This window comes from Archocentrus centrarchus, chromosome 13 (genome assembly GCF_007364275.1).
Source record: "Archocentrus centrarchus isolate MPI-CPG fArcCen1 chromosome 13, fArcCen1, whole genome shotgun sequence".
NCBI lineage: Eukaryota > Metazoa > Chordata > Actinopteri > Cichliformes > Cichlidae > Archocentrus > Archocentrus centrarchus.
The window spans coordinates 1,111,022-1,120,566 of record NC_044358.1 but is presented as its reverse complement, the minus strand read 5'-3'; the positions used below and the strand labels follow the sequence as shown (position 1 = coordinate 1,120,566).

Genomic DNA, 9,545 nt, shown 5'->3' with positions numbered 1-9,545 from the left:
ATAAATCAACTTTTTAATTGTTTAGTTCTTAGTACAGTTACCAAGAACTTGTGTTTTATTCCCTATTTTTTATTCATCTCATATTATTGTTCATTTTACAGAAGCTGGTGGCTGAAGGTGAGTAGACTGGTTATTTGCTGCTGCTACTAGCTTCATGTCTGAAAAACAAACTTCTGAATAGGTACTTATATGCCCCCAGATACTAATAGCAATGTATTTAAAAAACAAAACTACTGTTTCAAACTTTTGATTATGATTCCAATTCTGATTCAATATTCTTCCAGAAAATTTCCATTTTGGGCTATAGCTGCATAGATCCCTATATGAAATCAAAAGTCCTGAAAGTGCAAGTTCTTGAATGGGATACTTAGAAGTTCTTTGGTAGTACCATCTGGTGCAAACTGAAAGTTTTATTTAACCCTGAGCAGCTTTTACTCTTTCAACCTCTTTTAGCTGATTGTTTTGGTTATGAAATAAACATTTATGGATTTTGTGGATAAGTGTATAAAAAATGTTCCAGTTATTGTGAAACACCTGCAAAAACAGGCATTTTTTTTTTTAGCTAAAAAGCTTTGACATTTGGTGGAGGGCCGTAAGCGTACAAAGATGGCACAGCAAGTAACCAAAGCTGAGCATTTAGGAGCTAAAGGAAATTTATCTCATGAGCTGGTGAAGGGCAGAGCTAAAAGAGAAGTAAACTATGGCTCAGATATGTCAGGTGGAGAGAAAAATAACTGCACTGGTATAATAATGTGTAGTGGTTCTCTGGGTTTATTAGCAAGACATTTCTTCTACCCTATTACCAAAAAATGTATTATTACATGATAAATTGCTCCTCGCGTTTTTGCTTCAGGTCCACCCAAGTGATTAAACAATTGCCTGTTTACAGCACTCATGAAAATTCCTGTGGCCAGGCTAGATCTACACATTTTCATACATCCAATCTGGCCTAATTAGGAGATTAAGAGCAGAAGTAAACATTTACATTACATTTACTCTGACTTCAGCAATCTGGAGCACACTGTGTAGTACCAGCCAGACTCAGCTCACAGACAGGTGCTGCCCTCAGTTCACAGACAGGCCACCACGCTCCTGGACCCAGAGGTCGGCATGTGGTGCAGCTAGACGTCAGCAGAAGCTGCAGGGTCAGCAAAAAACATCACAAAACAGTTAATGTAAGAAGTGCAGGAATGTGTAAGGGCGAGAGGTTCTGTGTATTGTATTGGGTGTGTGTGCTTGTGGGCGTAAGAAAAGAGGGAGGCCAGGAAGCTCTGAGGAACGGAGACCACAAACCTTAAGCCGTGCACACAAATATTGTAAATATTGCCTATTCGCTTACTTCAATATATGCCTTTTTTACAGTTTGTGTGGCAAAGCAGTTTTGACAGCTTTAGTCTCCTCGAATGGAATTACACACCCTTCATGAGGCCTTTGCAGTTCTGATTAATAAACACTGCTGTGAGGTTGGACAACAGAATGAATAGTGAGTGTATTAATCCACCAGGCCACCCAGCATCCAGGGATTTAGTGGACCCTGAAAAAAATCCAACCCTGATCTTTTAACCAGCACTTGTTTTACACACAGAGGGAAAGATCTGAAGCAGCAAAGGAGAAGCTGTGCTAATGAGCTAATCACAAGATGCTTGTCAAACCGGAGTCCTGAGCTTTGAACTACTGAGAAGGTGAATAGATCTAAATAAATGTTTTTTGGTCAGTTTAAAGAATCTATGCGTAAAATTTTTATGTGATTAAGGTATAAAACAAAACCACTCTGACTGCTCACAAATTAAATGAATAATCACTCACTTGACACATGCTAAAAACCAACACATGGTTTGGATCTCTTTAAGCAGTATCACTCACTTCAGTAGCCAGCACAGATTGTGCGATAATAGTTTGTGGAACATAGCAAAGGCCTCATAGGTTTTGCTCTGGCCTCCAAAATCCCTAAATCCTAATTTGATCAATCACCTGAAGGCTATGTTGGAGCAACTAAAAGTTTTAAATACAACTAACAGTTGACTAGAGTCTAAAAGTGATATATACCGCAGCACACCATCAAAAATGTATGTACTCTAAGCCCCTCCTGAATTGACCAAGCTCCTCACATTGTCCCTTGAGAGCCCAGACATCCACAGTGCGTGTTTTGTCCTGTCTCCCCCACCCCTAGAGGGTCGTAGCAGCTTAATTTAACACTTAATTATCTAAAGAGTTAATGTGAAAGGAGTCACAACCAGTTTTTGTGCTGTAGTTTTAAGCAGCTTTTACTCTTTCAACCTCTTTTAGTTTGTTATTTTGGTTATGAAATAAACGTGTGGTTTTTGTGCATAAGAATGACAAAATATGTTTGATTGTGATTGTGAGTCACCTGAAAAAACAGGCATTATTTCACAGCTAAGAAGCTTTGACATTTGGTGGAGGGCAGCAAGTGTACAAAGATGGCATAACTAGTGACCAAAGTGTATGATGCTAAACGACATTTATCTCATGAGTTGGTGGAGGGCAAAGCTAAAAGAGAAGTAAATTATGGCTCAGATATGTCCAGTGGAGAGAAATTGATATAATAATGATATAATAATAGTGTCGTGGTTCTCTGGGTTTTATGAGTGAGTAACACAGCAAAGTTTAGTAGATCAGTTTTTGTACCCTGTTACCAAAAAGTATATTAATGCATGATAAATAACCCCTCATGCTTTTGTTTATTTTACTCTTTCCTCTTTTAGTTGATTGTTTTAGTTATAAAATAAACATTTGGTGCAAATGTAAAAAGATAGCATAGCTAGTGGCCAAAGCTGCCTCTCTCTGAGCCTGGTTCTGCCAGAGGTTTAGCTTGTATGCATGCCTGACAATGTCAGGGCATGCTCCTCATGAGATGTGACTTCCTCCCAGCTCTGGACATGGGCATTATTGAGCTCCTGGGCAGTCTGACCTGGCAGGGTTGGACGGACTAAAACATAATGTCACAGAGATGGATTTAGGTCAGGTGAGTGTTGGGTGTTGGGTGCCAGTCAATGGTATCAATTCCTTCATCCTCCAGGAACTGCCTGCATACTCTCACCACATGAGGCCAGCTATTGTTGTGCACCAGGAGGAACCCAGGGCCCACTGCACCAGCATAGGGCTTGCAATGGGTCCAAGGGTTTCATCCAGATACCTAATGGTAGTCAGGGTGTCGTAGCCCAGCCTGTAGAGGTCTGTGTGTCCCTCCATAGTTATGCCTCCCCAGACCATCACTGACCCACCACCAAACCAGTCATGCTGAACAATGTTACAGTGTAACGTTCTCCACAGCTTCTCCAGAACCTTTCACGTCTGTCACGTGTGCTCAGGGTGAACCTGCTCTCATCTGCACCTCAAGCTGACTGTTTGTTGTGATTTAGCACTATATGAATTGAATTGAATTGAATTGAATTGAATTGAATTGAATTGAATCAAATCTCTGAAAGCCCCTGGACACCAGTTGTGGACCTGCCTATTCTGGTATTTTATGGCAAATGTGAATCAGGCTCCATGATGCTGGGCAGCCACAGGGTCCACTAGAAGATGTTGGGCCCTCAGGCCACCCTCATGAAGTCGATTTCTGATTGTTTGGTCAGAGACATTCACACCAGTGACCTGTTGGAGGTTATTTTATGGGGCTCTGACAGTGCTTGAGTGCCTTGAGGTGACTGTTGTGATTTGATGCTATATAAATAAAATTGAATTGAATTGTTCATCCTGTTCCTCCTTGCACAAAGGAGCAGATACCGCTCCCGCTGATGGGTTAAGGACCTTCTATGGCCTTGTCCAGTTCTCCTAGAGTGACTGCCTGTCTCCTGAAGTCTCCTCTATGCTCTCGAGGTAATTATTGTTCGATTAAAGCCAGCATGTGGTTCACATCATGCACAGAAAGCAGAGACGTGATCTTGCTGGCAAAAAGTCACTCATTCATTCGTGGTGACTAAACCTCTGCCCTTTATGGATAACAAAAAACAAGCAAATATAGCTGCTGCCTGCTGAAACCCAACAATGTTGCATTCCTATCTGAAAAAGAATTTTACAACTACGTAGTAATACTAAACTGAAATACAGGAATGTGTTTAAGTCGTTAATCTTTGCCTGTAATGAGTGATGTGTAAGTGCTGGAAACTTAGAAGCAATATTACAGCTCAATAGTAAGCCATCAGCAGCTGTGGCTGTAGATGAGTCTTTCTTTCTTTCTTTCTTTACTACGCAGAGCATCTGGGCAGAACAGAAATCAAATGCGGAAAGCAGTGACATATGAAGTGAGGCCTGCGAGACTGAAAAAGAATATGTCCAGACCAAATTGATGTACAGCATGTGGTCCATTTGTGAATCTTTTTGCCATGGGCACTGTCGAGGCCTGATGTTGGCCAAGTTGTTTTCCAGATGTGTCTTCAGGTCCTGACTTATGCAAGGTAAGGCGTCTGCACAGTGGGGACAGCTGCTGGCTCTTAGTTTCCTTGATTGAAGAAGTTCAAATGTTGATTCAGTTTCAGTACTGGGCATTTCTCTTTTCACTGAAGCAGTCACCATTAACCTTGTCTTTATTCATTGCTGGTGTGTGCAAGCATGGAAAACCACAAGTGCTCAATTTGCTGCACATCATCTGTTTGCTTTCCCAACTGACCTCATGAATGAGAACATATAGACCCATAATGACTGTATTTCATAACTTTTTTGGCTGACAGAAGCAGGTCTGACAACTTCCATTCATTTGTCGTGCAAAAGCACTGAAAGGTGGGCCTGTCAATCCACTTTCCTCTCTGCAAGAGCTGACACGAAGGATTAAAAGAAAACAGAACCCAAAGTTTGCCTAAATCACTCCTTTGTGTACAGTATCTCCCCTCAGGGCCCAGATATGTGTGCTTGGTTTACTCACCTGTGTGGACCTGCAAGTGCTCCTCAACAGGTGCTTCTGTGGTCCACGGTTTTAGCCAGTACAATGTGCGTATAAAGCTATTTACTTTAATAACAGCAATGTATGTCAAGATGACATCATTGGTGCAGTGATGGAAAAACTACCAATATGTAATTGAGCTCAACAGAGCTGCTAGATTGATCAGATTTTGATTGAGCAAATGTGAGCATTAAAAAATGACATTTTGCTGAATCTTTAACTGGGAACGCTCTCATGGATCAATGATTGAAAAATATTGACACCTTCTGTAAAGACCTTTGACTTTTTAAAATCTCAATTTTGGGGAATAAAAAAACGTTAAGTGCTACAGTAGCTGTATGTAATATGCAGTATAGTTGTTGACTTTAGCAGGCCACCATATATAAGATCCATCCAAACCAAATTTAAGGCAATTTCAGAATTTTAAGGCCTTTTAATTATGAATGTGTATTAAAGTCTTTTTTTTTTTTTAATCTCTCCTACTACTCTGGCAAACAAACCTATTACTTGTTCAGTTTTGTTTTATAAAGGCCACTAAGATGGCACAAAGGACTATCAACTATTGTTGGGAAAAGAAAGATCATCATCACAGAGAACTGATGTCAATGAAGTCAGCCCAGGTCCATCTCTAAGGTCTTAAGAACTCTGGAAAAGACAACTATACCACAAAGAACTGAAGCTGAAAATGATCCATTTTCTGTGGATGCAAAAACAGATGGAAAAACAAGAGTGAACATTTAAATATCACATTCAGACTAAGAATTATGAACTGATGCAACAATACGGGTATATAAATCAATCTTCTCATCATACAGTGTCTCAGTGAAATACAGTACACTTGCACTGGGAGTCTTCTTATTAAGGAAAATTTCAGCTGTACAGCATAAGCTATTTGCTCACAATTTTATTATACCCTGTTTTTAATCCAAGGCCACTCCTGACGTCAGTGCTTTTGGAGAGGAACCTGCACACATTCCTGAGATGAGTGGGGATCCAGACCCAGCCCCTCTTCCCCTCCCCCAAACTCCCCCTGCCCTTCCTCTTGTATCAGCTATGACAGCGAGCTGAGTTCTCTGCAGAGATTGATAAATCATTTTCAACAAACTTGCATGTGAATATTATGTAAAACCTTTACACTGAATACACCTGTAAGACAGTTGTCTTGGCAAAAAGAATCTTTCTGTCTGGCAAAAAAATCATTCATCCTACTTTTCTTGCAGTTTTTATTTTTGATATATTTACTTTTTTTTTTTTTTTTTACTGTATTTGGTGATTTTTACTATTCCATTTCTTCCACCTTTCCCCTCAAAATCACTGAGGCTGCCGCATTTACACGAGCAAAAAAGTCACACTTGTTTGTTTAAAAAGAAACAACTCACAATACTATATCACTGCTTTGCTCCAGAACATGTCCAATTCTTTGTAAAGAATAAAATAATAATATAATATAATAATTATATATAAATATAATAAACTTTAATTGCACTCATTACAGTCCTTGTAAATATGTTGGTAAATTCTTAAAAAAAAAAAAAAAAAGCTCCCTCAGCATACCTTACACTGTCTCTGGCCAGCTGAAATATTTTGATTGCATATTTAGTAAATGTATGATTAGAAACAGAATGTTGGTGGGTCTGAAAGACCAACACACTGCAGCATGATATTTGTGTCACACTGGTTTCAGCCGCAAAAGGCTAAAGTTCACAATGTTCTGAATATGAAGTACAGTACATAATATACATAATATGTTAGTGATGTGGTGGCCTTGAGTTGATCTCCATGTTAACCCTTTAATAGCCAGCTGTCAAAGGCAACATGCCCCAAACCGCCTTTAACACTCAACTTACTGTTGCCGACACGATTGGCAAGCGCACTTTGCGTTACCATAATTACACAACAATTTGTTCCCTTGGACAAATCCAAATGATTTTGAAAGCTGAGAAGTTGCGCTCCATAGCCAACAATGGATTATTACCCTAATTTTACACAGGCTGTTGCAGGAAGCCCACAAATGGCAGCACTTTTGAAGTTCACAGCCAGTGGGCCTGTGGTAAACAAAGAGTTCAAATGTCGAACTTTACAGCATTAAGAGATATATTAATACCCTTATACAAAAAATATATATCTATCTGGATGCTGGAGTAAGGAGCATGACAGAGGAAGCTTTGCCCACATGGTGTCTGCTATGGCTCATTTCAGCTCATTTGAATCACTAAACTGGACTTCCTGACTGTTTTTCAGAGTCTTTTGGCTCATTTTCAGTGAAATTATCTGATAAACAGAATCCAACTGACATAAGATTTTTAAGACCGACACTGATATTTGGTTATTTAAAAATTTTGGTGGACAAACTACACAGTGTCACAACTCATAAGAAATCTGTTCTCCTTGGAAAAATGGAGACATTGGTCTGGAGGGGAGGACATATTGCTCATAACATGGTTGAAGGGTGTTTTTCTCTTTCTTATTACTTTCTAAAATTCCCATTTATCGCCCATTAGAAATGATGACTTCAATCAGTCAAATAACTAATATAATGCCAGAGTCAATCAGTCTGCAGAGATGTTAGCAAAGTTTATTATTTTTATTTATTTCAGTTAAGTAACTTCTTCTTTCCCACGGTGAATCATCTGCCTCCATCTCATCATGTCCCTAGCACCCTCCTCTGTCATGCTAGCTCTCTGCATCTCCTCCTTCACTACATCCATGAACTTTTGCTGTGGTCTTCCTCTTTTCCAACTGTCTTGCAGCTCTATATTCAACACCCTGTGCTCCGTCTATTTGCTATCCCTCTTCTGCACATGTCCAATCCATCTCAAACTTTGTCTTTAAACTGCTCAGCCTGAGCTCTCCTTCTGATGTACTCATTTCTAATCTTGTCCTTCTTGGTCACTCCCAATGAATACTTAATATCTTCTTCTCTGACACCTCCAGCTGTCTTTTTGTCAATGCTACTGTCTCCAACCCATACATTCACCATACATCCATTCACAGAAAGTCTCACTACCATCTTGTTAGTCTTCCCTTTCATGCTTCCTGTTATAAATGTTGTTATTAGATAGAGTCAGTCTGATATCAGTCTGCCATTGAACAGGGTCCAACATAAATGAAATGGAATATTCTCCTGCATCACTTTGCATCCAAATGTCACTGGAAGCTCTCAGAGCTGTTTCAGTAGAATGAGTGCTGCAAAAGCCAGGTTGGAATTTATCCAGAAAGTTTTATTTGTCCAGAACAGTTATAAACTGCTTAGCTACAATCTTTTCTAAAGTCTTAGCAATAAATGGTAATTTGGAGACTTCCTCCTTACTAATTTTCTGCACTTCCTGACTTTCTCCATCCACTCTCCTCTTTATTATTTTCTTAATTCATGAGCTCCTCAAAGTACTCTTTCCATCTTCTCAACTTCAAGTGTACTTTCCCAGTCATCTGGTAACTTTTCCCTACCACCCAGCACCTGTCTCAACTCCTTGAACAGCCTTCTTTCTTCAACTTCCACCATTTAATTGTGGCCTCTGTCTTCACTCACTTCCTCTTCTTGAGGTCCAAAGTCATCTTACAGACTTCTATATGATGCTGACTAGCTACATTCTCCCCTGACACTAACTTGCAGTCTCCTATTTCTTTAAGATTGCACCTTCTTGTAGTCCACCTGTGAGAACCTTCCTCCAGTGTCATATGTCATCTTATGCTCCTCCCTCTTTTTGACTCCACAGTCATTTACATCTCTATTGCAGAATTCTTCTCCTTAACACAGGGATCATCACATCCAGACCTCATGAGCCGGTGGATGAAAAAAGCTTTTCAAAGTGGTTTAAAGACAGTCAGTATGTTATGTCAGTGTATCAAGAGGAGGCTTTTAAATACTCAGGTTAGATAAAGTTACTAGTAGTAAAATAACAGGTCACTGTTCTGCAACTGTGTGCTGTAGTTATAATATAACAGATCATAACAATAAAAATAAAAAAATATTAATAAAAAAACCTGTGTGTGTGTGTGTGTGTGTGTGTGTGTTGGGGGGGGGGGGGGGGGGGGGGGGGGGCGCCTAAAAATGTGTCCGCAAACACCTCAGAAAGTATACAGCTGCGCCCCTGCCTACATGCAAGTGAAGAAATGGTCTAGTTCTTATATAGAAGATATAAAAGCACTTAACTAAGCACTTGGGCAACTTGGGGTTCAGTATCTTGCCCAAGGATACTTTGGCATCCAGCCTGGTGTAGCCAGTAATCGATCCGCCGACCTTCCAATCAGTAGGTGACCTGCTCTACCTCATCTTACTTAATTCCTCTTTCACTTCTAACTGACATCCAGCTTGTGGCGTATATGCAATCCTTTGATTTCCAGCTTCAAACTAATCATCCTGTCTGATGCTCACTTCACTTCCACAGCACTATTCAAATGCTCTTCCTACAAGCTTTATCCCTAGTCCATTTTTTTTCCTATCTACACCATGGTAAAACAGCTCCACCACCAATGCTTCTGGCCTTGCTTCCCTTTTACTTGGTCTCTTGCACACACAGTATATCTACCTTCATTCTCTCCATCATATCAGCCATCTCTCTCTCCTTGTCCTTGTCCTTGTCTGTACACTTAAAATACCCACTCTTCCCTCCACAGTCCGGCCTTTCTTTCTCTTGTGGCCTCC

The 9,545-nt window shown here is 40.1% G+C and overlaps 1 long non-coding RNA gene across 1 annotated transcript; it reads left to right on the top strand.

Annotated features, from left to right (window-relative positions):
• The first annotated feature begins 781 nt into the window (after nucleotides 1-781).
• Nucleotides 782-5,962, top strand: LOC115791081 (uncharacterized). The gene is made up of 5 exons (XR_004020841.1): nucleotides 782-1,483; nucleotides 1,586-1,682; nucleotides 3,738-3,840; nucleotides 4,217-4,418; nucleotides 5,831-5,962. It is a non-coding gene; the product is annotated as an uncharacterized LOC115791081 (long non-coding RNA).
• Nucleotides 5,963-9,545: the final 3,583 nt, after the last annotated feature.